Source organism: Bos indicus, chromosome 9, assembly GCF_029378745.1.
Source record: "Bos indicus isolate NIAB-ARS_2022 breed Sahiwal x Tharparkar chromosome 9, NIAB-ARS_B.indTharparkar_mat_pri_1.0, whole genome shotgun sequence".
In the NCBI taxonomy this organism is placed as follows: domain Eukaryota; kingdom Metazoa; phylum Chordata; class Mammalia; order Artiodactyla; family Bovidae; genus Bos; species Bos indicus.
The window spans coordinates 87,197,376-87,225,289 of NC_091768.1; the positions used below are offsets into that span (position 1 = coordinate 87,197,376).

General features: G+C 50.3%; 1 long non-coding RNA gene and 2 pseudogenes across 1 annotated transcript in view; all 3 read left to right on the forward strand.

Moving 5' to 3' along the window:
* Window positions 1–4,518: 4,518 nt before the first annotated feature.
* Window positions 4,519–27,914, forward strand: part of LOC139184970 (uncharacterized) — a 55,249-nt gene continuing 31,853 nt past the window's right edge. The window contains exon 1 of the long non-coding RNA XR_011568530.1: window positions 4,519–4,720. This is a non-coding gene — a long non-coding RNA (uncharacterized lncRNA). The remainder of the gene's footprint in view (window positions 4,721–27,914) is intronic.
* On the forward strand, window positions 15,022–27,068 carry LOC139184957 (UL16-binding protein 3-like; annotated as a pseudogene).
* On the forward strand, window positions 15,301–23,838 carry LOC139185007 (tyrosine-protein kinase RYK-like; annotated as a pseudogene).

The following is a 27,914-nucleotide window of genomic DNA, read 5'->3' on the forward strand; positions in this document are numbered from 1 at the left end:
GAGATGGAATTTCTACACTGAAATGCTCAAGTCCTTGAAGAAATCTCCACAAACAGGACATTTGTCATCGTATTCTAGTTTGTGGATAATTAGACTCTGCCTCGTGACCTCATTCTTGCAAATGATATTGCAAGAAAAATACCATCTGCTATTACAGGACTCAGGGATTCTTTCTGCGTCTGGAGAAATCACCTCAGCCTATTTTCAATAGAACAAAGTTTTATTTATAACTGTTTCCCTTAATAATTTATCACGCTTAGTCGCTGTGTTAGTGGCTCAGTCGTGTCCAACTCTTTGTGACCCGGTGATCAGTAGCCCGCCAGGCCCCTCTGTCCATGGGATTCTCCAGGCAAGAATACTGAAACGGGTTGCTGTTTCCTTCTCAGGGGACCTCTCCAACTCAGGGATTGAACCCGCATCTCCTGTGTCTCTGGCATTGACTGGCACATTCTTTACCGTCTGAGCCACTGGGGAAGCCTATTTGTTATGGTAGTGCTATTTAAATAAAAATCTCAGTACTCCAGGAAACTTGAAGTATTTAAGATTTTTGTTTTCTAACCCACAAGAGAGGTCATGACGTGTCACCCTTTGTCCATCTTGTGGGATTCGATGTCCCTGGCGATTCTGAGGACACATGGTCTGAGAGGACACGTGCACCCTGTGTTCACGGCAGCGCTGCTCACAGTAGCCGGGACCTGGAAGCCACCTACACGTCACCCACAGATGAATGGGCAAAGAAGATGTGGGACATATACACAGGGCAGTATTACTCAGCCTCAGAAAGAATGAAACAATGCCCTATGTAGCGCCAAGGATGGACCTGGAGAGTGTCATATTGAACGACATACGTCAGACAGAGGAGCAGAAACACCTTCTGACGTCCTTCATACTCAGAATCCAAAAAGTCGTGATACAAGTGCTCTTACTTACAAACCAGAAGGAGACTCACAGACTTAGAGAATGAATTTATGGTTGCAGGGGGAAAGGATGGGGGGAAGGGATAGTTAGGGAGTCTGGGATCAACATGCACACACTGATTTATTTAAAATGGATAACCAGCAAGGACCTACTGTATAGCACATAGAACTCTGCTCAATGTTCTGTGGCAGCCTGGGTGGGGATGGAAGGGGAGTTGGGGAAGAAAAGATGCATGTATGGAAGTGAAAGTGAAAGAAGGTTAGTTACACAGTCATGTCGGACTCTTTGGGATCCCATGGACTGTAACCGGCCAGCCCGTCTGTTCATGGAAATCTTCAGGCAAGGGAGTACTGGAGTGGATTGCCATTTTCTTCTCCAGGGGATCTTCCTGACCCGGGGATCGAACCCGGGTCTCTTGTATTGCAGGCAAATTCTTTACCAACTGAGCCACCAGGGAAGATAGAGACATGTATGTGTATGTTAAATCCCTAGCCTAGCTTCTTTGTATTGCTCATTCAGGACGCCTGCACTCCTTTCTGGGTGTATATTTCCACCTTGCTTCCCTCTTAAATAAACGAACTCTTTCTGTATGTCTCCAGTAATAACTTTGGTACCTGTTTTTACAGTTTTTGCCTCCTTCAGTTCAGTTCAGTTCAGTCGCTCAGTCATGTCCGAATTTTTGTGACCCCATGGACTGCAGCACGCCAGGCTTCCCTGTCCATCATCAAGTCCCGGAGCCTACTCAAACTCATAGACTTTTCAGTATGGCCATTCTGATCAGTGTGAGGTTCCTTGAAGGGGGAAGGAGAATAAATGTCAGAGAATGAGCAGTAAGAGCTAAAGCGTCTCGGCCCCAGGATCCAGGGAACCTCCTGGGCAACAAGGCCAGACTTTAGGAGACAGAGCAGGGTGGGTGTGCACAGGCCTCTCATTGCAGTGGCTTCTCTTGTTGCAAAGCACCGGCTCTAGTTTGCTTGGGCTTCCAAAGCACATGGGTTTAGTCGTCCTGTGGCATGTGGGATCTTCCCTGACCAGGGATCAAACCTGTGTCCCCTGCATTGGCAGGAGAATTCCTATCACTGTCCCACCAGAAGGCCCCTGCCACATCTTCTTTATCCATTCATTTTTCGATTGTCATTTAAGTTGCTTCTATGGTGTCTCAATAGCTCAGACCGTAAAGAATCTGCCTACTATGCGGGAGACCTGGGTTCAGTCCCTGTGTTGGGAAGCTCCCCTGGAGGAGGGCATGGCAACCCACTCCAGTATTCTCCAGGATTCGGAGAATCCCACCGACAGAGGAGCCTGGTGGGCCACAGTCCATGTCGCAAAGAGTTGAACACGACTGAGCTACTAAGCACCACACATTCTGCTTCCCCTGATGGTGTCTAGGCCCTGGTTCCCACCTCTTACCCTGGGCCCACAATTCTCCAGCTGAACGGCCTCAGGTTCTGAGTCCTTGCCCCATGTCTCCCCCAGGGTCTGGGTCTGTTCTGAGCAGGCCTTCAAGGCATTAATTTTCCTCCAAGAGAAGCAAGGGTTTGGCCTGTTATTGTCATAATGAAGGAAAGTCTGTTTCTCCAATGCCTCTGTGGAGCCTCCATCTCACATCAGGGCTGGAGTGACAATGAAGTTGTAGCCAAGTTAAGTGTCTGTGAGAGAACTCAGGTACTAGCTGGCATGGGGAGTGCTGGCTCACTCTTCATGTGCCCCACAAAATTCATCTGTTGCAACTTTGGCCCTGAATGTGATGGTATCAGAAGATGAGTGTGTGGGAAATGATTGATGTGTTCCTTTCAATTCAGTTCAGTCTCTCAGTCATGTCTGACTCTTTGTGGCCTTGTGGACTGCAGCACGCCAGGCTTCCCTTTCCATCACCAAATCCTGGAGCTTTGTCAAACTCATGTCCACTGAGTTGGTGATGCTTTTTAACCATCTCATCCTCTGTAGTTCCCTTCTCCTCCTGCCTTCAATCTTTCCCAGCATCAGAGTCTTTTCCAATGAGTTCTTCACATCAGGTGGCCAAAGGATTGAAAGTTCTGCTTCAGCATCATTCCTTCCAATGAATAATCAGGAATGATTTCTTTTAGAATTGACTGGTTTGATCTCCTTGCAGTCCAAGGGACTCTCAAGACTCTTCTCCAACACCACAGTTCAAAAGCATCAATTTTTTGGCACTCAGCTTTCTTTATGGTCCAACTCTCACACCTATACATGACTACTGGAGAAACCATAGCTTTGACTAGATGAACCTTTGTCACCAAATAATGCCTTTTCTGTTTAATATGCTATCTAGGTTGGTCATAGCTTTTCTTCCAAGGAGCAAGCATCTTTTACTTTCAAGGCTACAGTCACCATCTGCTGTGAGTTTGGAGGCCAAGGAAATAAAGTCTGTCACTGTTTCCATTGTTTCCCCATCTATTTGCCATGAAGTAATGGGACCAGATGCCATGATCTTTATTTTCTGAATGTTGAGTTTTAAGCCCGCTTTTTTACTCTCCTCTTTCACTTTCATCAAGAGGCTCTTTTGTTCCTCTTTGCTTTCTGCTGTGAGGGTGGTGTTATCTGCATATCTGAGGTTATTGATATTTCTCCTGGCAGTCTTGATTCCAGCTTGTGATTCTTCCAGCCAAGCATGTAGCATGATGTACTCTGCATATAAGTTAAGTAAGCAGGGCGACAATATACAGCCTTGACGTACTCCTTTCCCAATTTGGAACCAGTCTGTTGTTCCATGTCCGGTTCTAACTGCTGCTTCTTGACCCACATACAGATTTCTCAGGAGGCAGATAAGGTGGTCTGGTATTCCCATCTCTTTAAGAATTTAGCAGAGTTTGTTGTGATCCACACAGTCAAAATAATGGGTGAGAACCATTGTAGAAAATGACCCTATGTTCCCTCCACCCTTCCACAAGGTGAGTGCACCGTGAGAAGACAGCCCTCTGTGAACCAGACATCTTCCAGTGCCTTGATCTTGGACTTGCCAGATTCCAGAACCATGGGGAAAACTTTTCTGTTGTTTGTAAGCCACCCAATGTATGGTTACTTGTTATAGCAATCCCATGGGACTAAGTCAGGGAGGAAGGGCGCTCTCAAAAGCCTGGTGTCTAAGACACGGGGTTCAAGTCCCCTGAAAGGCAGGACAGGCAGAGGGGACCCCAGACTTAGTGTCTTTCCACCCTTCCCCCATCCTCACTGATGTCTCCATTTAACCCCTGATGTTCTGTAGCCACTATGGCTGAGGACTTCCCCAGGGTACATGCTGATCCCAGTACAGTAGCCCTAACACACATTGGGGAGAGGAATCAGCTACATGGAAAGGAGAGTGCCAAGGGCAGGACATGTGAAAAAAAAATATGTGACCCTGTCTGAATCCCGCAGTTAATAAGCTAACTGAAAAAACAAACCATCCCATGGAAAGTAGTGGTAAGTATTAGGGCGACCTCTTCAGGACAGCAGGGAGGGCTTAGCAAGGTGGGTATTGGCTCCAGGGTTTCCTGGAGGGGGGCCAAGGGGTGGTGTGGGAGGAGTGGGGTGGAGTGTGGTTGGGGTGGAGAGGGAAAGGGAGAGGGAGGGGGAGGGCGGGGGGAGGGAGGGTAGGTTGCATTTAAAAGCTGCTGGGGAGTAGTCTCCAAGGTCACAGCTCAGGCTCCCAAGTCCCCACTTTTCTGTGGAAGCTGCTTCTATTCCCTCCCAGGACACATGGGCTGTGAGTGTCTGAGGGTGGGTCCGGGGGTCTTGCCATGCAGGCTCCTGGCTCCCCACCAGAGCTACTGGAGAGATCTGAGAACATCTGCGATGAGCGGTAAGAGATGAGGGAAGGTGGGGAGAAGGGCGAGGTGGGGAGGAAGGAGTTGGGGGACAGTGAGGAGTCTGGGCCTGGAGAGGTGGGAGGGGCAAGGTGGAGAGGGTTGGGTCCCCTCGTCCACCTGTCTTGCCCCCCACAGGAGTCCCTCCCCCTGAGCTTAGTAGGCAGGTGGGGATTGAAGGGAATCCTATTGCTCAGAGGCTCCAAAGTGAAAGTCACTCAGTCAGGTCCAACTGTACAGTCCATGGAATTCTCCAGGCCAGAATACTGGAGTGGGTAGCCTTTCTCTTCTCCAGAGGATCGTCCTGACCCAGGAGTCGAACCGGGGTCTCCTGCATTCCAGGTGGATTCTTTACCAACTGAGCTATCAGGGAAGCCCCAGGCTGACTAGAAACTGAGGGAGACAATGCAGTTCAGCCCCTGGGCCTGGGGGAGGTGTCAGCTGGTGAAGGCAGGTGACCCCAGTTGACACCTGTCACAAGGCAGATATTCTTGTGTGGTGTTTCAAGCTAAAAAAAGAAAGTACATGATAGGGGGTATCAGCTTCTTCCCTGTCCCTGCCAGTTTTTGGTTCCCTTGGAAACTTGGGGTCCAGGCCAGAGGGTCCAGGCCCAGAGAAAGGAGAAGCTGGGGAGCCGGTCACCACTGAGGCCTCTTCAGCAACAGTCCTGACACACTACTCACCCCACACTCTCCATACACACCTGTCTTCCCACACTTCAGCCCCCACAGTTACACACACAAGCCCCCTCGCCATCACACTGCCCTCCATCACCCACAGCCCAGCCTGACTCTCCAGCCTCCCACACAGCCCCCTCACACACACGTGTTCCCCACATAGACTTCATGCTTCTCACTTACACTCCTTCCACCCTTGTGCACGTCACCCTTCCTGAAATTTTCCATGCAGGTCTCCTCACACCCCCTTCCCTCTGTGCACACCCCATCCCCCACCCTCCCACACACTTTCTTTCACACACAAGTGCCTGCTTGCCTGCCCCACTGGCTCTCCACTCTCTGAAAATTCACACCGCGTTCCCTTCCCTCAGGGACCCTGGCTTCCTCACACTGTCTGTACACACTCCTTCACACAAATTCCACACAGAAGGCTCCCGTCTACTTCCACTGCCATCCAGAAACTTTCCCCTCACAGCCATTTCCCTTCACTCTCTTCCTCCTCTCTGGGTCCCCCAGGGCATCCCCCTCAGGGCCCTCTGCATATGCATACTGTCTTCTCCCCTTCTGTCCCAGGCTCAGCTGTCCACAGTCACACACATACACACACATCAAGGTTCCCTACATTCTCACACACCAGTTGTGGCTGCTCCCCACACATCCAACACACTCTTTCCAGCATTCCCTCCCTCTCTTCACATTCACCTTCCTCTCACAAATTACTGGCACTGCCCCACACACACCTAAGTAGGAAATGGCAACCACTCCAGTATTCTTGCCTGGAGAATCCCATGGACAGAGGAGCCTGGAGGGCTACAGCGCACAGGGTCACAGAGGCAGACATGACTGAGCACCTAACACAATCACTCCTCTCTTCTGCCCTCCTCCTCTCACGCATACCCTCTCTGTCTCTCTCTCTCTCTCTCTCTCTCACACACACACAGTCACCCTGACCAGTTCTCCCCAAGATACTGGGCCTTCCAGCTGCCGCAAAGCCACACACAGCTCGGGGTGGTTCTGGGAAGGGGCTGGCTGCCAGGACTCCGTCCCAGGGTCAAGCAGGGATTTTAGGTCTCTGTCTGGGTCCTACCTGGAAACGTGCTGTCTCCTTTTTAATGCCCCAGCCCCATATCTACAACTACTCAGCAAACGTGCTCCTACTGGCATACAGCCCCGAGCCCGCACAAACAGTCACCTTCATGCGTTGATCAACCTAAAATGAACGTTTGTGTGTTGTGCTAAATAGAAATCCTCTTTTAGTTACAGGATCAGCCAGTTCTCCCACTGTCACGTATTGAGCAGTGTACCCTTCGCTGGTATTTCTTTCCTCGTCTACTAGGTGTCTAGAAGTCTACTAGGTGTCATGTTTCTTGACGTCCCTGGGTCTGTTTCTTGGCTCTTCTCTAAAACTGCTCTCCTGCCTTCTTCTTGCTCACCAGTTTCCTTTGTGCTGGGAATGCAGTCTAAGCCCCCGCAAGCTTGGATGGGACAGTGAAGTCTTCATAAAAAATTACCACAAACTCTATGGCTTGAAACAACCAAAATTTATTCTTTCAAGATTGTGAGGGTTAGAAGTCTGAAATCAAGCTGTGAGTAGGGCCCTCTTTGAAGGCTCTAAGGGAGGCTCCATCTTTTCTCTTCCTGACTACTGGCGGCTGCATGGAGAAGGAAATGGCAACCCACTCCAGTATTCTTGCTTGCAGAATCGCCATGGACAGAGGAACCTGGTGGGCTGCAGTCCATGGCGGCGCAAAGAGTCGGACATGACTGAGGTACTGTGCACAGCACTGGTGCTTGCCTAAACCCTTGGCAGTGCGTAGCCCCAGTGTCTATTTCTGTCCTTCCATGATGCTCGTGTGTCTTGTTTTCCTATATCCGTCTCTTCTTTGTGCGTCCACATTTCTTTCAAGGCATGCCTCCTGGTAAAGGCACCAGTCTTTGGATTAGAGCCCAACCTAATCCACCCTGACCTCACCTTGGTTGGATTACATCTGCACACACCCTATTTCCAGGTGAGGTCTCCTTCACCTAATGGTAGGACTTCAACACTTTGAGCCCCTAAAATAAAGGAGTTTCAATAAACATTCATGTGATTCTCACTGGGCAAAAAAGTACAATGTATAATTGAATTCTCTGCATCACTGAATATATTCCTGACAGGAGAAAACTTCAAGTTTGTCTAGACATGAGTGAAAACTGAAAGGTTAAAATTTTTCCGATGTTGTCTTCTTCTTGTCCTGGTATGAATGTATGAGCTCAAACATCTTCTTTGTTTGAGCATTGTTTTTAGGTGTTTCTGAGGTCAGCAGTGTTCTCTGTTAGCCAGTTCAGTGCAGTCGCCCTTTCTAAGTGGGAAATATTAATCCAAGAGTTCATTCTCTTCAGTTTTGTTGTGCATGAGCTAGTTTAGAGCACCTGATAAGGGTCCATCTAGGTTGTGGATAGTCCTTTAAATAATATCTTTTCCAGTATGCATAATTTCCTGGTTGTAAGTCATGGAACATCTAATCTTCATCCATAAATTATTGAGATAAGATTTAGAATCAAGCTTAGAATGTCTTTTTAATAATTCGATTAGGGGCTTCCCTGGTGGCTCATTGGTAATGAATCTGCCCGCCAATGCAGGAGACACGAGTTCAGTCCCTGTCAGGAAAGATCCCACATGCTGCGAAACAACTAAGCTCATGGGCCACAAATACTGAGGCTGTGCCCTGGAGCCTGGGCGCTGCAGCTACTGAGCCTGTGTGCCCCACCTAGTAAAGCCCACAGCATAGAGCCTGCGCTCTGCTACGAGAAGTCATCACAGGGAGCTGCTCTTGCACCGTAACAAGAGAGCAGCAAGTAGAGAAAGCCCGCACACAGCAGTGAAGACCCAGCACAGACAAAAATAAATACATCTTAAAAAAACAATTCAGTTAAACTTCACAATAATGTAACACAACAAATAGGAGTACCATAGCGTATATATTTTTTGTGTTCAGCACTTGCCTCTCAACTCCTTTTTATGAGGCATCTATGGTTTTACTGCGGTAATGTATTCTTTATTTATTGTGTTATACTGTTCCATTCCTGGCTATATCACACTTTATCCTTTCTTCTGTCCTGGATACATTTTTACGTATTAACATGTTAGTATGTTAATACATATATTAATCTACATGATAATTCAACTGGTAGCCTCATACTTTTGTGTCATGACATCTAGGCAGTTAACACTTGATTGCAGTTTCTGCATATGTATTAGTCTGCTAGGTCTCTAAAGAAAAACTACTTTTCTATACTCAGAACACCAAATATGACACCAAAATGTGGGTTTTAGAAACTCTGATCCAGGAACCAGGACTCCGACCAAACGTACACCTCCTATTGTACCACAACACAGACTATAACCACACACCACCGACTGAGTGGTTTCAACAAGTCTTCCTGGAGGTGAGGATTTTATCACATGAATTAAGAAGAACATTCAGCCCATAAAAGCATGCGGTAACTTAACTATACATGAAAGTGAATGTGAACACATAAATTATGTCTCATTAAATCACATAGTATATCCCTAATGCATTATCTTCTTAACAGAATTAAAAAAATGCCAACCCCCGCCCCCCACCCCAATTCTACCCCACATGAAGGCAAGTCTGATGGAAAGAATAGCATTGGAAGTTTTAACTGATTGTGAGCAAATATTTGACTTTTGCAAATCCTCAAAATGACCAAGTCAATACATCTTAAGGGCCCATCAACAGTCCTGGAAAGTGAAGGAATTCTTAAGCATAGGCTTCTTTAGCTTCTTGTTAAATCCCACTCTGAGTAGAAGGTAGTATATTAGATCAACAGCCAGACTGTCATCAAGGGTCAGTTTTTGCCACCCAGAGTTGGTTTAACATTGTAACTATGTACCTTCTCATAGTCCAGGGAGAAACATCCAGATGATGGAATAGCTGTTAGACCCACTGGGGAAAATGTTGAGCTAGAGAATGCTACCATCAGAGAACAAAAGGTTTTTTTCATCAAAGGTCTGGGAAAGCCTGAGTAAGATCTCAGGACAACACCCCACCCCACCACATCTACATCTTGTACCCAGGGCCCCCAAAAGGAGAAGACACTTGTCTTCATCCCCACTCCCACTGCACTGTCTTGCTGCCCACACCAGCCTCTTCTACCCCAACAAGAGAGTGGTTCCCAACCCTACAGGGAAGTGTGGGGGCCCAAGACAAAGACAGAACATCATCTTGATAAAGATGGTTCCAGTGGACAGGGGCTTGGTGAAACCCATGGCTTACCTCTCCCAAGTCCTGACCAGAACAAACCTGCCTAGGAGCCAGAGGCCGGCTGGCTTCTCACCTGCTGTGGTCCCTGATTTCTTCATAATATTCATGACGAGGAAGCAATTAGAACTAACTGGGTGATGATCAATAGGATAATGCAAGAGACCAATCGGATGGATGCAGACTGGCTGATATCTGGGGCCATTATTAGCGGTTCTAAAATGAAAAAGCAAAAGCCTTGTCAAATCTAAGAATACACCTTCCTCAGCACCTGCTGTCCTTAGCACATGTTCCCCATATAGTTACTGACTCATGTGAAGCCACTCTTCAGATCCAGGTATGGAAAGATTAATGGGCTTGTGCTCTGTCTTTGTGGAGCTAATATCTCTCCCGAGTTGTGTTAGTCGCTCAGTCATGTCCGACTCTTTTGCGAGCTCGTGGACTGTAGCCAACCAGGCTCCTCTGTCCCTGGGATTCTCCAGGCAAGAATGCTGGAGTGGGTTGCCATTGCCTACTCCAGGGGATCTTCCCAACCCAGGGATTGAACCCAGGTCTCCTGCCTTGCAGGCAGATTCTTTACTGTCTGAGTCACTGAGACAGCAAATGTCCATCTGATTATCTTTCAGGTGGACCTGTTTAGTGTGAGGAGTCCTTTTTGAGGAGGAAACAACTGGGGGCACTTAATTCTGTCTGGGAAGGGATAAGGGCTTCATTAAGTGACATTGGAGCTGCTTAAAGGATCAGTACGACAGGCGGGAGAGGCCTGGAAACATAATGCATATATAGGTTTGGGGACCATCGAGCAGTGCCTGGGGTCTGGGTCATTGGTTAATGAGGAAGGGGGCTCCTGTGCTGAGGGAGGTGGGTTGGGAAAGGAGGATGCTGGCCAGTTCTGTGCTATGCCCATCACTGACTCTCCAGACAGGAAGTCCACCAAGAGATCAGTCACTCCATCCATCATCACATTTTCAATTACACTAACATATGTGCTCATATCCACACATGAAGGCACTAGACCTTTGAAGAGAGCTGCCACCTCCCCCACGTCCCACTCAGTTACCTGTGGGCTCTGGGAGCAGCATCTTCTTCCAGTGTTTCAGGAATTCCCTAAGCCAATAACTGCAGTCTCCTGTTTAAATGGTCCTGAAATACTCTGCCAGTTCCTGGTTGTTCTCCCACTCCTCCTTGATGCCTGTGGCTCCAGGATCGATGACTGTCCAGGTTATGCTCATGGTGTCAAGGAGAAGAGCTGTCCGTCCATTGAGGCTGAAGTGCAAGGATGCACCAGAGCATTGCTCGGCTTCACGTTGACAACACAGCTTTACCTGCAGGGTGGGAGGACCTGTGCCCCCCATACACAATGAATCTTTCTGGACTCTCCACAGTCCATCCTCCCCAGTCACTCAAGTGTGTCTGCACATCTAGGGGCTCGTGATCTTCTGACCATGACCTGCCCCATTTTACCCATCAGGTCCACCGGGTCTCTAAGGCTGGATCCTGTTCAGTCCTTTCATAGGAATGCCCTCCCTGCATGCACTCTTTCTCTTGCTGTCTCCAGCTCCCCACCCCCTTCCCATACTTACCCCTTGTCTCATTTTTGTCCAGTTTGATGACAGGCAGGACCATCCTGAGCTCTCTTCCTGCTTCTATCAGCGTTTGGCTTATTTCAGTCCACGCTTTCGTGTCGTTTACCTCCTTTCCCAGGAAACCCAAAGGTTTGACCTTGTTGCTGGCACTATCATACTGGAGGAAAGGCTTTGTGTCCACGGAGCCCTGGACTTGACACCAGGGCTGGCCAGGTCTGGACTGAGATTTGACAGTGAGGTCAAGGCACAGAGAGTGGGCATCTGTGAGAGAAAACCACAGTATGGCTGGGAGTTTCCTCCCCAAGGGCCTGGTTGCAGAGGGAGGGGTCTCTATCCCAGATGCCCTCCTCTGCTACATCCTCAGTCCTGCCTCACCTGTAACTGTCTGAGCTTTAGTTAAACATTTTGATGCCACCGTGGATGTTTTCTGTCCATATGCTATTAGCAGGAAGATTTATCTGCTATATGGTGGCTCAGGCAGTAAAGAATCTGCCTGCAATGCAGGAGACCCAGGTTCAATCCCTGGAGAAGGAAATGGCAATCCACTCCAGTGTTCTTGCCTGGAGAATGGACAGAGGAGCCTACAGAGTCCATAGGGTGGCAAAGAGTTGGACACACCTAAGTGACTAAGTATGCACATGCCAGCTTGTGAGGCAGCAAAAACAGAAGACAGTGTCTGGTTTCTAGAGACTTAAAATCTATCTGAACAGATAAGACTTTCAACAGAATGGGGAGAAGGATGCCATAGGACACATGCCACATTCACGATGGGTCCCTAGTCATCAGGAAGGTTTTACTGCAGTAGGAGGTAGGACTTGCCAGGAGAGGGAAAGCTGCTATAGGAGCACAGGCCCAGGCACCATGCCTTGGGTGGGGTCCTGGAAGGCAGGGTGTCACCTCCTGGGCAGCCAGTCCAACTAAACCACACCCTCACCATCCTAAGAGCAGGTGGACAGGGGCCCACCAGGGTGGAGCTCCTTCCCTCCCCATTTTCTCATGTCCCCCTCACCCACCAGAGCCCCAGATCCAGGACACTCACTGCCCGGAGTCTTCCTGGCTTCTATCAGCAGCAGTATCAGCAAAAGATGACCTGCGGTTTGTGCCAGTGACATTCCTCCCTGCAGTTTTAGGAGAGTGACCAGCAAAAGGTAGCCTGGGGTGTGTCTATACCTCTGTCTCCTGGCACCACCCAAAGTCTTCAGTCCTAGACTGAGGAAGCCCTGTTGAAAAACAAGAAAAATAACACTTATACCCAGGAAGTATTTCTTAAGTTTCAAATGTAATTACTCATTAAAAAAAAAAATACTCATGACATTACAAAGCCAAATTCACTTTGAATAACTATCCTCTCTCCAAAACAGCCCTTTTCTGGTGTGAGCAAGAAAAGCCCACGTTCTGTTGGCTCTTCTGCTCATTCGTTGAACCACTTCCTGCTCTAATCTTTCTTTGAACTCCTTCCTCCCTCACCCCCACCCCACAGCCGCTGCCATCTCCTGCTCAGTTATCCCTTCTTTTCTTCTACATCCACTTTCCATCTTAACCTCTCAAACCTTCTCTGTAATGATAACGATTCACTACATGTTAGTCACTCAGTCTTGTCCGACTCTTTGCGACCCCATGGACTGTAGCCGGCCAGGCTACTCTGTGCATGGGATTCTCCAGGCAAGAGTACTGGAGTGGGTTGTCATTTCCTTCTGTTAATCAAACCAGCAGCAGCCGACCCCACCAGGTCTGTCATATCGGAGGAGGGTGTACAACAGAGTCCAATCGTCCTGTTGGAGCCGAGCTCCAGAACCGCCGGGAATTTATTACCGTTCGCTCACCCGCAAGTGGCAAAGTCCTCCCAGGGCCCCGAGGAGCAAGCTCACCGCAAAACCTTGACGGATTTTCCCGAGTCAAGCAGCAGCGGCCCCCTCCCGCCTTTCCCAGCCCCCTCCCCTGCGCTACCCGTCTCCAGCACGACATCAGCCGCGCAGGTGGCTCAACTCCGCGGTCTCCGGGCTGGTGGCTTCGCTGTGGCGAGAGAAGACAGAACATTTGCGGGGGCCCGTCCTGGGTTCGCACTCACCGCCCACTCCTTCTCCGCACCCGGCTCCTGCTATCGGCGGGGCGCGGTCCTCGCCTGCCCGGTCCAGCCAAGATCGCTTTCGAGCAGGTGGAAACCCCGAGAGAACAACCACAAGAGAAATCCTGAAACTCTCCTCGGGGTTTTGAGTTTGAATCGCTCTTTCGAATCTCGGCCGGACGCCTCGTGGCCCCGGCTCGGGGGAAGCTCGGCCGGCGGCGTTCGGAGAGGTGTCGCTGAAGCGGGGATCCCCGGGCGGGCGCCGAAGAGGGGCCCCGGGCCGAGGTGCTGCGCTCGCGGGACGGCGCCCCTGGAGGCCCGCCCGGTCGGTGAGTGAGTCTTTGTAAGGAAGTGCCCAGGGTTGCGGGGTGATGACGAGGCTCTTTCTGGTTGTCAGTCTGGGCGCCGCCGCGGTGCCTTCGGGGACCCACGAGCTGGGACGAGGCCCGGCCAAGGAGCCACGGGCGATTTCTCCGTCCTTCCCCCGGGCGAGTTTTCAGGCGCTCTGGCTCCGCCCCTCTCTTCTCTACCATGGCATCTTGGGTTTCCTAAATCGATGTTACCCTGGCCACCTGTCCAGCTGCCTCAAGTCAGTCCTTCATGGATGGCATTCCTTACAAGGGCAGCTCAGTTAGAACTGGACATGGAACAACAGACTGGTTCCAAATAGGAAAAGGAGTATGTCAAGGCTGTATATTGTCACCCTGCTTATTTAACTTCTATGCAGAGTACATCATGAGAAACGCTGGGGTGTAAGAAGCACAAGCTGGAATCAAGATTGCCGGGAGAAATATCAATAACCTCAGATATGCAGATGACACCACCCTTATGGAAGAAAGTGAAGAAGAACTAAAGAGCCTCTTGATGAAAGTGAAAGAGGAGACTGAAAAAGTTGGCTTAAAGCTCCACATTCAGAAAACAAAGATCATGGCATCTGGTCCCATCACTTCATGGGAAATAGATGGGGAAACAGTGGAAACAGTGGCTAACTTGATTTTTCTGGGCTCCAAAATCACTGCAGATGGTGATTGCAGATGTGAAATTAAAAGACGCTTACTCCTTGAAAGGAAAGTTATGACCTACCTAGACAGCATATTGCAAACAGAGACGTTACTTTGCTAACAAAGGTCCGTCTAGTCAAAGCTATGATTTTTCCAATAGTCATGTATGGATGTGAAAGTTGAACTGTAAAGAAAGCTGAGCGCGGAAGAATTGATGCTTTTGAACTGTGGTGTTGGAGAAGACTCTTGGACTGCAAGGAGATTCAACCAGTCCATCCTAGAGGAAATCAGTACTGAATATTCGTTGGAAGGACTGATGTTGAAGCTGAAACTCCAATCCTTTGGCCACCTGATGCAAAGGACTGACTCATTGGAAAAGACCCTGATGCTAGGAAAGATTGAAGGCGGGAGGAGACGGGACAACAGAGAATGAGATGGTTGCATGGCATCACCGACTCAGTGGACAAGAGTTTGAGTAAACTGCAGGAGTTGGTGATGGACAGGGAGGCCTAGCGTGCTGCAGTCCATGGGATCGCAAAGAGTCGGACAGGAGTGAGCAACCGAACTGAATTGAAGGAACAAGAGCGTTTCGGTCTCCTGTAACCAGCGCACGTGGGCGCCCAGTGTAAAAGGTAGGTAGGCCGCTTTACAGGAAGGCTGGTTTACAAGAAGGCAGGCAAGTGAGTGAGGGAGCAGGCAGGAGTCCCCGCCCAGATCTGGTCGAGGAGCCTCCTCGCGGTAACCTGCGCGGGGCCTTCCGGCAGAGGGGCCGCCAAGGCAGTCAGAGCAGAGGCGGAGGTCCAGGCCACAGCTGTGGGCTAGCGGGAGAGGATCGCGGGTTCTGACTCGGCAGCCTCGCACTCCTGCAAAATTGGGATCCAGGTGGCAAAGGGAGAAATGGGTGGCTCCAAGAGCAGTCTTGACTTCCTCGTTTTGCTTCTGATTGTGTTGTTCAGCGGGACGTCCAGCGGTGAGTTCGGGGATGAACCTGCTGGGGAACGCGAGGAGGTTGGATGGGGGAAAGGGGATGGGGGTGGTGTCCGTGGGGCTTCGCGAAACTTCTTGCAGCGTGTCGCCGCCGCCCCCTCCTCTTTCCCTTCCCTCGGCCCCTTTGCTCCTCGGTGGCTCCTCCCGGCTTCTTCCCGGCTCTCTGGGCCAGAACAGGGGTGCCTTGGGTGTAGTAGTAATGCCGGGAGTTTGGAAGGTGACGCTGGGAAAAGAGGGGGCCGGGACGCGGCAGGAAATGCGGCCGAAACCCCCCAAGGGTGCAGCCCACCCCTGGGAAGTGGGAGCCCTGGAGCAGGGCCGTTTGGGACCAGTCGGCCTTCCCAGGGAGAAGGGACCCAGACCCACCCCGAAAAGCACACCCTCCCGCCCCGACCTGTGCAACAGAGACCCTTCTGGTCCCTCCATCTCCCGGCCCTTGAAGGACCGCGCTCTTTCCCGGCGGTAAGTTATAAACGCAGAGCAGACCCCGGCGCCCAGGCGGCGGCGGCGGCGGCGCGCTTCCGGGTGAAACGTGCTTGAGTTGCTCTTGTCCGAGCCGCAGCTGCTGGCTCCACTCCCGGCCCCTGGGCTCCGCGGCGCGGCTCCTCCCCGATCCCTGGGCTCCACGGCGCGGCTGCATCCTCGATCCCCGAGACTCCGCGGTGCGGCTCTACCCGCGATCCCGGGGCTTCGCGGCGCGGTTCCTCCCAGATCCCCGAGACTCCGCGGTGCGTCTCCACCCGCGATCCCGGGGCTCCGCGGCGCGGCTCCTCCCGGATTCCCGAGACTCCGTGGTTCGGCTCCTCTCCGAACCCCGGGCTCCGCTGCGCGGCCTTACTCGTGATCCCCGGGCTCCGCGGCGCGGTTCCTTCCCCAATCCCGGAGCGGGTGTGAGCCTCTTCCTGATCAGGGACCACGTGCGCTGACTCATTGGTCTAGATGCAGAACTTTTTTTATTAGAGAAGTGATCTTGTTGGACACTACGCCTATCCTTTAACCTCTTCGTACCCAGCGAAACAGATGTCCTGCCTTTCACTTGGCCTGCAGAGTCCAAGTTGAATATAAGCAGGTTTCCAGGTAGACAGTTTCGTGGACCTGCCCCAGGTCAGCATTTCTGCTTGGTGGTGGTGGGGCGTGCGAGGGGCACGGGGTAGGGGGATATCCACGCACTATATCAGTGATTTGGCTCTAGCTTTCCTTTTCTGCAAAGTAGATGATGAGGTTATGATACTAAATGCAGCTCAACTTGACAGTAAATTCTTCAAAAACTTCCCTTCTTCAAAAATTTGAAAAGAAGGAAAATGTGTTACAAAAAAGCAGAACTATTTATGATCCTGTTCATGCAGCTCCAGCTTCTTCTACCCGCGTGTTTTATATCAGCGCAGGGGTTTGCCGTGCAGTTATATTTCTTGTAGTAATAATATTAGCTGTTTTGCACCTTCATAGTGTGACAAGAATTGAACTGGAAGACAGCATCAGTGTCCAGTAGATCCCAAGGGTTGTCTCAGCCATGTCCCAGATGACTCAGTATCTGAGAGGAGACACACCCAACAATGGTACTTCCATCCCCTTATCCTACCTTGTGGGTGGGTAGAGGAGTGTTTTGAGAAGTGCCACTCTTTTAGCGGCCAAAGCTAAGGTGAAGGATATTGAAATATCCAAGGAGAGGATAACTCTATCCTTGGAGAGGATGTACTCCAAGAAGGTAGTTTAGGGCGTATTTTCCATGGGATTTATGTAGATGAAAAAGATCCAAATAAAGAACAGCAATCGTTTATAAAAACAGAGATTAAGCTTCTGAAATTCAGGTGACAATGATGCTCACTGAACATTGCAAGCTATGAGATCTTCATCACAGAAATCTTCCTCCTATTTCCCTTGTGTGTATAGAAGATAGAGAAAACCCCTGGTGATATTGCCTTACATGAATTGGGAGAATCCTAAATAGTTTTCACAGCATTGCAAATTGTGTGTGTGTGTGTGTGTATTAGTCAGTCAGTCCTGTCCGATTCTTGCACCCCATGGACTGTAGCCCGCCAAGCTCTTCTGTCTGAGGAATTCTTCAGGCAAGAATAACGGAGTGGGTGGCCATTCCCTTCTCCAGGTGATCTTTCCGACCCAGGGATCAAACTTGGGTCCCCTGAATTGCAGGCAGATTCTTTACTGTCTGAGCCACCAGGGGAGCCTCCAGCACAAATTAGTAGAGGCCAATAATCCTCAGGCAACTTCTCAACAGGACTTGGTCCACAAGGTCAGATTGCCTGTGGAATGGATTACCTGGTCAGAAGAGAAGTCCTCCACAAAGACCTGGCTGCTAGGAGCTCTGCCATTGATGACAACCTCAAGTTAAGAGTACAGATAGCCCCTCTCCAGAGCCTTGTTCCCCATGGACTCTCACTGTCTGAGGGACAATGAAAACGTGGGATCGATGGATGGCTCATGAACGTCTGGTTAAGAATGAGGTCTCCAGACTTCCCTGGTGATTCAGTCGTTAAGACTCCACACTCCCAGTGAAGGGGCCCGGTTCGATTCTTGGTCGGGGAACTGGATCCTACATGCTACAACTAAGAAGTCAGCATGTTGCAGCTAAGAGTCTTCATGCTGCAAAAAGATCCCAAGTGCCACAACTAAGACCCAATAGAGCCAAAAAAAGATAGATATTAAAAAAATAATGTTTTTTAGTTCTCCAGTGCTAGTGATGTGTGGGCCTTCAGAGTGATAGTGTAGGAGCTCATGGCTCTGGGTCAAATACCCTACACAGATGTCGACTCTTTAGAGATGTGAAAGAAGGTCATCAAATAGCCCAGCCTATCAAGTGTCCTGATGACCATTTGCTGTGATGGCTTGTGCTGGGCCTTAGATTCGGAGGAGAAGCCCAGTTCCAGCAGCTGGCCCAGTGTCTCACAGGGTTCCATGCAGCCCTGGGGGCCTGTGTCTGACTGTCCTCTCACAGTCCCCCAGCATCAGGGGGATGGTGCCTGCTGAGGCCCACTTGGAGCCAGCCAGTCACATACATCACCCAGCACCGCAGAAGCACATTGTCTTCCAGAACACCGTGCCTTAGCAATGCCATAGCATCTGAACTTTCTAAGACAGACTTAATGATGTGGGATATTTTCTAGATAACACTTTCATTAGGTTTACTGAAAATGTTTGTGTAAATATTTTGACCAAGAAAGTTATAAACAGTATTATAAAATAAATAGTTTTTAAAATTGTTTCAACACAAATACTTGGACTAGCTTAGTGCCAAGTGCTTTTTAGTTTTTACTTCATCAAAGTAATGTAGTTGATTCACCCTTGAATGTGCTGGGCTTAGTTGCTCTCTCGTGTTCGACTCTTTGTGACCCCGTGGACTATATAGTCTGTGGAATTCTCCAGGGTTGAATACTGGAGTGGGTAGCCTTTCCCTTCTCTAGGGGATCTTTCCAACCCAGGGATCAAACCCAGGTCTTCCACATTGCAGGTGGATTCTTTACCATCTAAGGCACCAGGGAAGCTCAAGAATACTGGAGTGGGTAGCCTCTCCCTTTTCCAGATCTTTCTGACTCAGGAATTGAACTGGGGTCTCTTGCATTGCAGGTGGATTCATTACCTGCTGAGCCACCAGGGAAACCCTTAAGTTTCTTTCTTCTTCTTCTTCTTTTTTATATTTATTACTAGTCTTGGGAATTATTTGTCTATAAGATAAAATACTTTTACTTAGGGGAAAAAAAACCGAAAAAATGCTATTGCCTTGTACAGGAAAAGGCAGTGTTGGAGGAAGAAAACTTAAAAAAATAAAAGGAAAAAAAGAGAAAAATACAGTAGAAACAGAAACTACGCTTTCATGAAAAATTGCCTTTTAAATTTTTTTTTTAATAAAGAGGAGTTCTGCCTTCTTACTTTGGGGAAAGTAGGAGCTGAATTAACTGAAACATCTTAAATTTGGCAGATCCTAGCATATGGCACCCCACTCCAGTACTGTTGCCTGGAAAATCCCATGGACGGAGGAGCCTGGTAGGCTGCAGTCCATGGGGTTGCTAAGAGTCGGACACGACTGGGAGACTTCACTTTCACTTTCATGCATTGGAGAAGGACATGGCAAACCACTCCAGTGTTCTTGCCTGGAGAATCCCAGGGACGGGGGAGCCTGGTGGGCTGCCATCTATGGGGTCGCACAGAGTTGGACACGACTGAAGCAATTTAGCAGCAGCAACAGCAGCAGCATTTCTCAGAGCCAGAAGTGGATTTGGGGCAGGTCAATAGTAAACAATGGTGATTTTATTTATTTTTACTTTCTGGAAAAGGAGATAACACAATTCCAGAAGGTGCAATCATGTTTTAAGGTTAAGAATACCTTTTACCACACGTAGAACAGTGCTATGCACAGAATTGGTGCCTGAGTTGTGTTGGGTTAAAAAAAAAAAAAAGAAAAATTACATATGCATCGCAAGGAAGGCTCTCCATGCCTAGCCATTGATCAGCACCTCCCTGGAGTCAAAGCTCCTCCCAGACAGCTCAGGCTGTTACTAATTGAAGCTGGTTATGACCCAGATCCTACCACTGGTGAAGGTAACAAGTGGTGGAAAAGGAGAAGCTGGTTTGTTCAGGAGCCCTGGGAAATAGTGACCTAATGTCCTCAGACTGCCTCCAAGTTTCCAGGTTAGAAAGGGGGCAGAGGTGGCGGCTGTGGGGCGCATCAGCGTCTTGAGAACAGTCAGGGTGGTTGGCACAAGGCGAACGTTTGCGCACCACCAAATTATGGTTTCAACCAGTCTGGGGGTCTGTGTGCTTGCAGCCAGCAGTTTTTATGTGCTGGGTGTCTGCTTCCTGTAGAAACAACTTGAGGCTTGTGTCAGCTCTTTGTTATCTTTCAGGGAACTGGTAATTTCATGACACTGCTATGTGGCTGGTCACAGTCTAAATTGTTACCAGTTTCCCAGCACAAGGAGTATTCGTTTCTCCATCTTCACATGTTCTAATCCTTAACTGTTAAACCACTGTTGTGAGACTCACAGGAGGCCTGGCTGACTGAAACTTTTCTACAAACAAGAGGCAGACAGAGACCATGTGGGGTGGGGGGGGCAGGTCTTTCCCACCAAGGCCCCCTAGAGCCCTTTTGGTTACAGGACCATTTATTACCCACTTTTCCATGGTCCCAAGAAGCCCAGGGCCTCCAACAGCTTCCTATCTCTTGAAGAGAATCTAAATATGCCCTCTCTCAACTGGCATCTTATCCCTTTGTCTGATAACTCACCCAGCAAAACCCGCCGACCAGACCCCCAGGACCTAACTTAGGAGGGACAGGAACAGGGTTTCCCAGAGTATGACACAGGGCTCGAGGGTGAGGCTGGGCATCCCCACTTCTACGCTTTGGTCCCACATTCATAGTGTCTAGGAATTGGGACAGCAGCAGCCTATAATGGTTATTGATTAAGGTAGGAGTTGACAGATTTTTTTCTGCAGAAGAAAGTAAATCTCGAGGTCTCTTTAGGCCATTTGGTATCTGTCTCTGGGTGCAAAAGGACCTTCCACGTTTGTGGAGCAGCAGGAGTCAAATATAATGTGTAAATCAACTGAGAACCAGACTTGTCCACTGTCCTGGTTTCTGACCCCAGGAATGAGTGACCCATCCCGTAGAGAAGCATCCAAGAGCTGCCTCAGTTGTCTGTTTATGAACCAGAAACTTACCGTGTCCTGCCTTGTAGCTTCTGGTGGTGGGAGTGTGATAGGAGTGTGGATCTGGCTGTTATGGGCTAATGCGCCACCTCTGCTGTAGTCTGGCTTCCTTGGTTCAAGGAGCCATAGGGGATACTGTGTGAAGCCACAGGTGTGAGCACACCTGTATCAACTCTGGTGTCAGGCCTAGGTCACCTGCTGGCACATCTTATTTATTCCCTGTGGCCCTGGTTATGCCAAGCCACATAATCACTTCTATCCTATGACGGCTGGCCTATCTGAACTAATGGTTGGGGTTGGTGAGCCCAGATCATGATGGGCAGCTCTGACATTCCATGACCAGAGGCCTCATCTCTGCCAGGCCCCAGGACCATACCAGGAGCCGCACTGAATGGTATGGGCTTTCTCACTGCAAGTGGTATGTCCTTTCTTCAGGACACCAGGAGTCTGTGTTGTGAGCCTCCAAGCAAAATGCCACCTACAGCATGTAGCACCTTTCTGAACACAGGAAGCTATGATGTCACCGGTTCTGTTGGGTCATCTGCCCAAGAAGCAGGTCCAGCCACACTCATCATTCATCAATTGTGACTGACTTTGTGCCAGGACAGCAGTTGCAGCAGAGACCTAGGGTCTGTGAAGCCTGAAATGTGTCATATGTACCATTAGAGGGAACCTAGGACCTCAGTGGTAATTCAGTGGAGATAAGATAGGGACCACAGCTCTGCAGGCCTAGGGAGATTGTAGGTTGGTACTCATTTTCATTATTTCCTCCAGGAGATGATACTGTCTCCATGTACTATCGGGGGATGGGGAGTCAGGGTGAGAAGAATGAATGTGGAATTCATGACTATGGTACCTCACCCATGGCAGTTTACTAACAACACAGACTGTGCATTCGTGTCAGAAGTCCAGGACGTGTGCAATGGACACTGAGTGGATCTGTGGACCCAGAGATAACCACTGTCAGCAGGACCTGGCACAGGTGTCTATTAATTGCCTGGTCCTTGGAGCATCGCTTCACAGCACGGGGGCCATGACCATGCTACCGTTCCTGTGCGTGGTGTGAGTAACACACTGGGTCCCATATGAGTGTGGGAGTAGTTTCTCCTTCTGCAGTTCCAGTTCAGTTCAGTCACTCAGTTATGTCTGACTCTTTGCCACCCCATGGACTGCAGCACGCCAGGCTTCCCTGTCCATCACCAACTCCCAGAGCTTACTCTAACTCATGTATATCGCATTAGTGATGGCATCCAACTGTCCCATCCTCTGTCATCCCCTCTCCTCTGATCTTCAATCTTTCCCAGCATCAGGGTCTTTTCCAATGACTCAGTTCTTTGCTTCAGGTGGCCAAAGTGCTGGGCTTACGTACCCCAGTAAATAACCGTGTGGCTCATCGGGAGAGTAGCGAAGGACTTCTGCACTTGCTGTGGTGATGAAAGGGCCCTCCTCACTGGGACGTGGCTTCTTTCTCTGGTGATGCCTTCTGAGAAGTAGCTTGGTTCTGGAAATTTTGGTAGGGATGTTTGGTAGGGATGGCTGCTTTCAGCCTACTGATCATCCAGTCTTGTGTTTGTCTCTCCTTGTTTTCTGTCTCTCAATCAAGCAGTTTGCATCCAGGTTCACTGACCATCTCTCTGCCTCTAGGATCACCCTGTGCTATGAGCCAGCATTGTACTCTCTGCAGTCAGGCCCTGGCTGGCATTGGGACTCTCTAATCACTTTCAGCTTCCCTGATAGCTCAGTTGGTAAAGAATCCACCTGCAACACAGGAGAGCCCAGTTTGATTCCTGGGTCGGGAAGATCTGCTGGAGAAGGGATAGGCTAGCCACTCCAGTATCCTTGGGCTTCCCTTGTGGCTCAGCTGGTAACAAATCCGCCTGCAATGCGAGAGACCTGGGTTTGATTCCTGGGTCTGGAAGATCTTCTGGAGAAGGGAAAGGCTACTCACTGCAGTATTCTGGCCTGGAGAATTCCATGGACTGTATAGTCCATGGGGGTCACAAGAGTCAGACATGACTGAGTCACTTTCACTAATCACTTTGACCGTTGTACCAACTGTGCTCCTGACATACAACACTCCACCTGGAATCTGATCTTTCCCCATTTTCCAAGCCTGTTCCTGCTGGAAGCCCACAGGAACACGGTCTCCTACCACTATCCCTGATTTCCAATAGTCATCCTTGAACTATTGGAGATGCTTCTCATCCACACTTTCCTCTCAGGCTCCATGGAGTCCATCAGCCTTTCCCATGGCGCCTGGTGGCCTGGACACTTTCCTGCCCTTTCATACCATGTCCCCCTGGCAGATGATCCCTCCTCTACCACCTGCCTCAGAAGTTCTGGATTTTCTCTTTCATGCCATGTGGGCCAGGCCTTTCTCCAGGCTTCCAAGACCCATCCTAATGGGAGATCAGCAGTGTCTCCCCGGCCTTGCTAAGTCCTGTGACCCCTAGTTGTGAACTCTCCCTTTACCAACTTGGGGTTCTATGCTCACCCGTCCCCTCTTTGCCCCTCTCCCTGTGATCGTGCTTCCTCAGGAGCATCCCCTCAGGCTCCCCATCTCTCACAGGACACGGGGTTAGATTCTGACAGTCCTCTGTCATCTAGGCTTTTCCTGCATAGCAGCCTGGCACGTCTCTGCAAAGCTTATGATGCTAGGATCAGACCTGGTGGACAACGGGACACACTCAGGATGTGTGAAATTTGCCAGGCAGGGGACTCCTTCTCCACAAGGAGAGGAGGGGCACTGGCTGTATGGTGTGTGTTGTGGGGTGTCATGGCTCTGTCAGCCCAGCCCTGCACTTTACTCTGCTCTCACATAAATGGGGGAAGGGGCCTCAGGGTCTTTTTCCCCAACCTCACCCTCACTGTGTTTTGCCTTCACAGACGCTCATTCTCTTTCCTATAATTTCACCATCGATCCTCGGCCCAGAGATGGTCAGCCGTGGTGTGAGGTTCAAGGAGAAGTTGATCAAAAGGTCTTTCTCTCCTATGACTGTGGTAGAGCTAAGATCAAGTACCTGAGTCCATTGGGAGAGGAAGTGAAAAGTATGAACGCTTGGGAAACAGAGACTGACACACTCAGAGACACTGTGGACTTGCTCAAGGAGCAGATGCCTGACATTACACCGGAGAAACACACAGACAAGGGTGAGTTAGAAAGTCCAAATGCAGGAGGAGTAGACTGGGGGCTTAGGTGCATCCACTGTTTTTGGGTAAAAAAAAAAAAAGAGGATATTGCCCTTCCCTAGTAGTCCAGTGGAAAGAGCCGCTGTTGCAGGAGAGACCAGGGCCAGATTAGCTGGGCCCAGGGGAGGTGGACCCAGGTTGGGCAACGAATCTGTCAAGCTCAGAGGCTGAGCTCTTTCTTTTCCTCGGTGGGGTCAGGCCCTCTGACCCTGCAGGCCAGGATGACATGCTGGCAAGAAGACAACGGACACATCAGTGGATCCTGGCAGTTTGGCTTCAATGGACAACTGTGCCTCCTCTTTGATTCGGACAGTGGATACTGGACAATGGTTCATTCTAAAGGGAGGCGGATGAAAGAGAAGTGGGATAATGACAGAGCTGTGACAGAGTTCTTCAAGAATGTCTCCATGGCAGACTGTCAGCGCTGGTATCAGGATTTCTTGCTGAGCTGGGAGAAAATGTTGAAGACCACGAGTAAGTGAGAAGAGTAGGAGAAAGTGGTAGTTCTCTCATGGTGACATGGACCCACCCCTCTGTGTGTGTGTAAATGATGCGTCAGAGGTGAGCTGTCCTGGGAGAACAATGGCCCGGGGATGCTCTGTCATCCTCCTTCCTCTTCCAGCTCCTGATGTCTCTCTTCACAGCACAGGCCTTTGGACGAGTGAACATGGATTCCCACGGATCCTAAACATGAGAGCATCTCTGTGATCCCAATCTCCTTCTTACTGTTCCCTCTTTCCAGAATCTTCTTTCAAATGTCACCAATCTTTCTTCTGGAAATCTGTCAATACCACCTCTACTGTCAACTCCTGAGGACTCCATCCTCAGGTCACTGTCTCTGATGTCACAGCAGGACTGAGTGGCTGTGTTGGAAACCTTGCTCCCCCATTAGCTGTCAGAGCCCCATGAAGACTGGGCTCCTCCCTTCCCCCCATCTCACCTGAGGATCTATCTCAGGGGCCTCCATGTGATGTGTGTAAACTCTCTGCACAGTAGGGGTACCTGGGTCAGGGGGGCGAGCAGGCATGTGCTGAATTTGGGGTCTGGACAAGGGCTTCACTCTTATTCTCCTTGCAGGATCACAGACCACGGGACCCTCTACAATGCAGCCCATGGCCCCAGACAGCAGTTACAGCATCTGGATCCCCACCGGGGTTCTCACCAGTTTAGTCATAATCATCGTTTTAGTCTGTATCCATTACAAGAAGAGGTACTGAGGGCAGAATTCAGAGGGAAGGCAGGGGCACAGGGCCTGGTGTGAGGCCAGGGAAGGTGAATCCCAGCCAACCCCTGCCCCTCCGTGAACCTCCTCATCCTGAAATGAGCCGGTGAAGAAGACCCCATATCACCTGAGAGCAGAATTCGGACAATATCAGGCCTCAGTTCTGAAAGGTCCTCACTGTCAGATGACAGTGGGAAGTGAGGGGTGGCTGGGGCACGGGAAGGCTGAGGGCCTATTGATGCTTAAAGGGTTCAGCCAAGTCCCCTGACTGAGCACAGACTGCTGGCTGGCAGGGCCCCTGGTAGGTGGTGTGAGAACAGCAGGCACTCAGGGCGAGGGCAGGACTCACGGGGGCTGAGAGCCGCATGGGGGCTCCACATGATGTGTCAGCAGGGAGGGGACCCACCCAGGGGGCCAAGATGAGAGGGGCCGGGCTCTCATCCCAGGAGGAAGGGGTGGGAAGGCCTTTGCAGACCCAACTCCAAAGGCCTGTTCTCACAGGAAGTGGCCTGGGTCATGCAGGTAAGGCAGGAGCCCCACAGCAGAGACTGTGGGAAGGGCTGAGGCCAGGCCTGTGTTCCTGGAGCAGCAGTAGTTGTGACTCAGCCTGTGGCCTGCAGGTCACCAGCCTCCTGGGGACCCAGAGCCTCCATCACTGAGCGGCCCTGCCTTGAGCAGAGGTGCCTGGGGATGGTGGGCCTGAGCTGGGGTGGAGGCGCCCAGCTGGGGGTACCAGGAAGAGATGGGGGGCAGGGACCCTGGTCCTGAGAGCTGTGTGTGCTGCTGGCTCAGAGGCTAGAGGGGAGCAAAGGAAGGAGGTTTGCCTGCAGCCCCCCAAGGCTGTCAGGAAGCAAGGCCCCTCCTCCCCGGACCTGCTCCCTGGTCCTTTAGGCCCTCTTCGGGGAGGATGCAGACCTGAGTAAAGGGAGCAGATTGATTCCTCAATGGCTCTAGTCCTGAGCCTAAGCAGGGGGTGACTCTGTGATGCAAGAAGGAAGCCAGGAGGTGACAAGAAGCTGCTGGGCCTGGGGTGGGGGTGACGGTGGAGGACATAGGGGCCCCTCAGTGAGGGTGGGACTGGAGGGGGAGTTGGGGAAGGGTAGCCCCAGGAAAGTGACAGGAGTTCCTCAGCCTCCTGGACCAAAGCCTCTTTCTTTTCTGCAGGAGATGGTGCTCCCAGGAAGCGCGACAGGTGCTCTGTCTGCCTTTCTCTTGCTCTTCAGTTTAGATCCAGGAGATCAGACCCCATGAATCCTGAGTCTGTTTTCTGGTTACAGTGACACAGTAGATGCATCATCTCATGGGCTTCATCACAGTTGGGGAAGAAAAGATGCATGTATGGAAGTGAAAGTGAAAGAAGGTTAGTTACGCAGTCATGTCGGACTCTTTGGGATCCCATGGACTGTAAGCTGCCAGCTCGTCTGTTCATGGAAATCTTCAGGCAAGGGATACTGGAGTGGATTGCCATTTTCTTCTCCAGGGGATCTTCCTGACCCGGGGATCGAACCTGGGTCTCTTGTATTGCAGGCAAATTCTTTACCAACTGAGCCACCAGGGAAGATAGAGACATGTATGTGTATGTTAAATCCCTAGCCTAGCTTCTTTGTATTGCTCATTCAGGACGCCTGCACTCCTTTCTGGGTGTATATTTCCGCCTTGCTTCCCTCTTAAATAAACGAACTCTTTCTGTATGTCTCCAGTAATAACTTTGGTACCTGTTTTTACAGTTTTTGCCTCCTTCAGTTCAGTTCAGTTCAGTCACTCAGTCATGTCCGAATTTTTGTGACCCCATGGACTGCAGCAGGCTAGGCTTCCCTGTCCATCATCAAGTCCCGGAGCCTACTCAAACTCATAGACTTTTCAGTATGGCCATTCTGATCAGTGTGAGGTTCCTTGAAGGGGGAAGGAAAATAAATGTCAGAGAATGAGCAGTAAGAGCTAAAGCGTCTCGGCCCCAGGATCCAGGGAACCTCCTGGGCAACAAGGACAGCCTTTAGGAGACAGAGCAGGGTTGGTGTGCATAGGCCTCTCATAGCAGTGGCTCCTCTTGTTGCAAAGCACCGGTTCTAGTTTGCTTGGGCTTCCAAAGCACATGGGTTTAGTCGTCCTGTGGCATGTGGGATCTTCCCTGACCAGGGATCAAACCTGTGTCCCCTGCATTGGCAGGAGAATTCCTATCACTGTCCCACCAGAAAGCCCCCGCCACATCTTCTTTATCCATTCATTTTTCGATTGTCATTTAAGTTGCTTCTGTGGTGTCTCAATAGCTCAGACCGTAAAGAATCTGCCTACTATGCGGGAGACCTGGGTTCAGTCCCTGTGTTGGGAAGCTCCCCTGGAGGAGGGCATGGCAACCCACTCCAGTATTCGTGCCTGGAGAATCCCACGGACAGAGGAGCCTGGTGGGCCACAGTCCATGAGGTCACAAAGAGTTGAACACGACTGAGCTACTAAGCACACACACATTCTGCTTCCCCTGATGGTGTCTAGGCCCTGGTTTCCACCTCTTACCCTGGGCCCACAATTCTCCAGCTGAA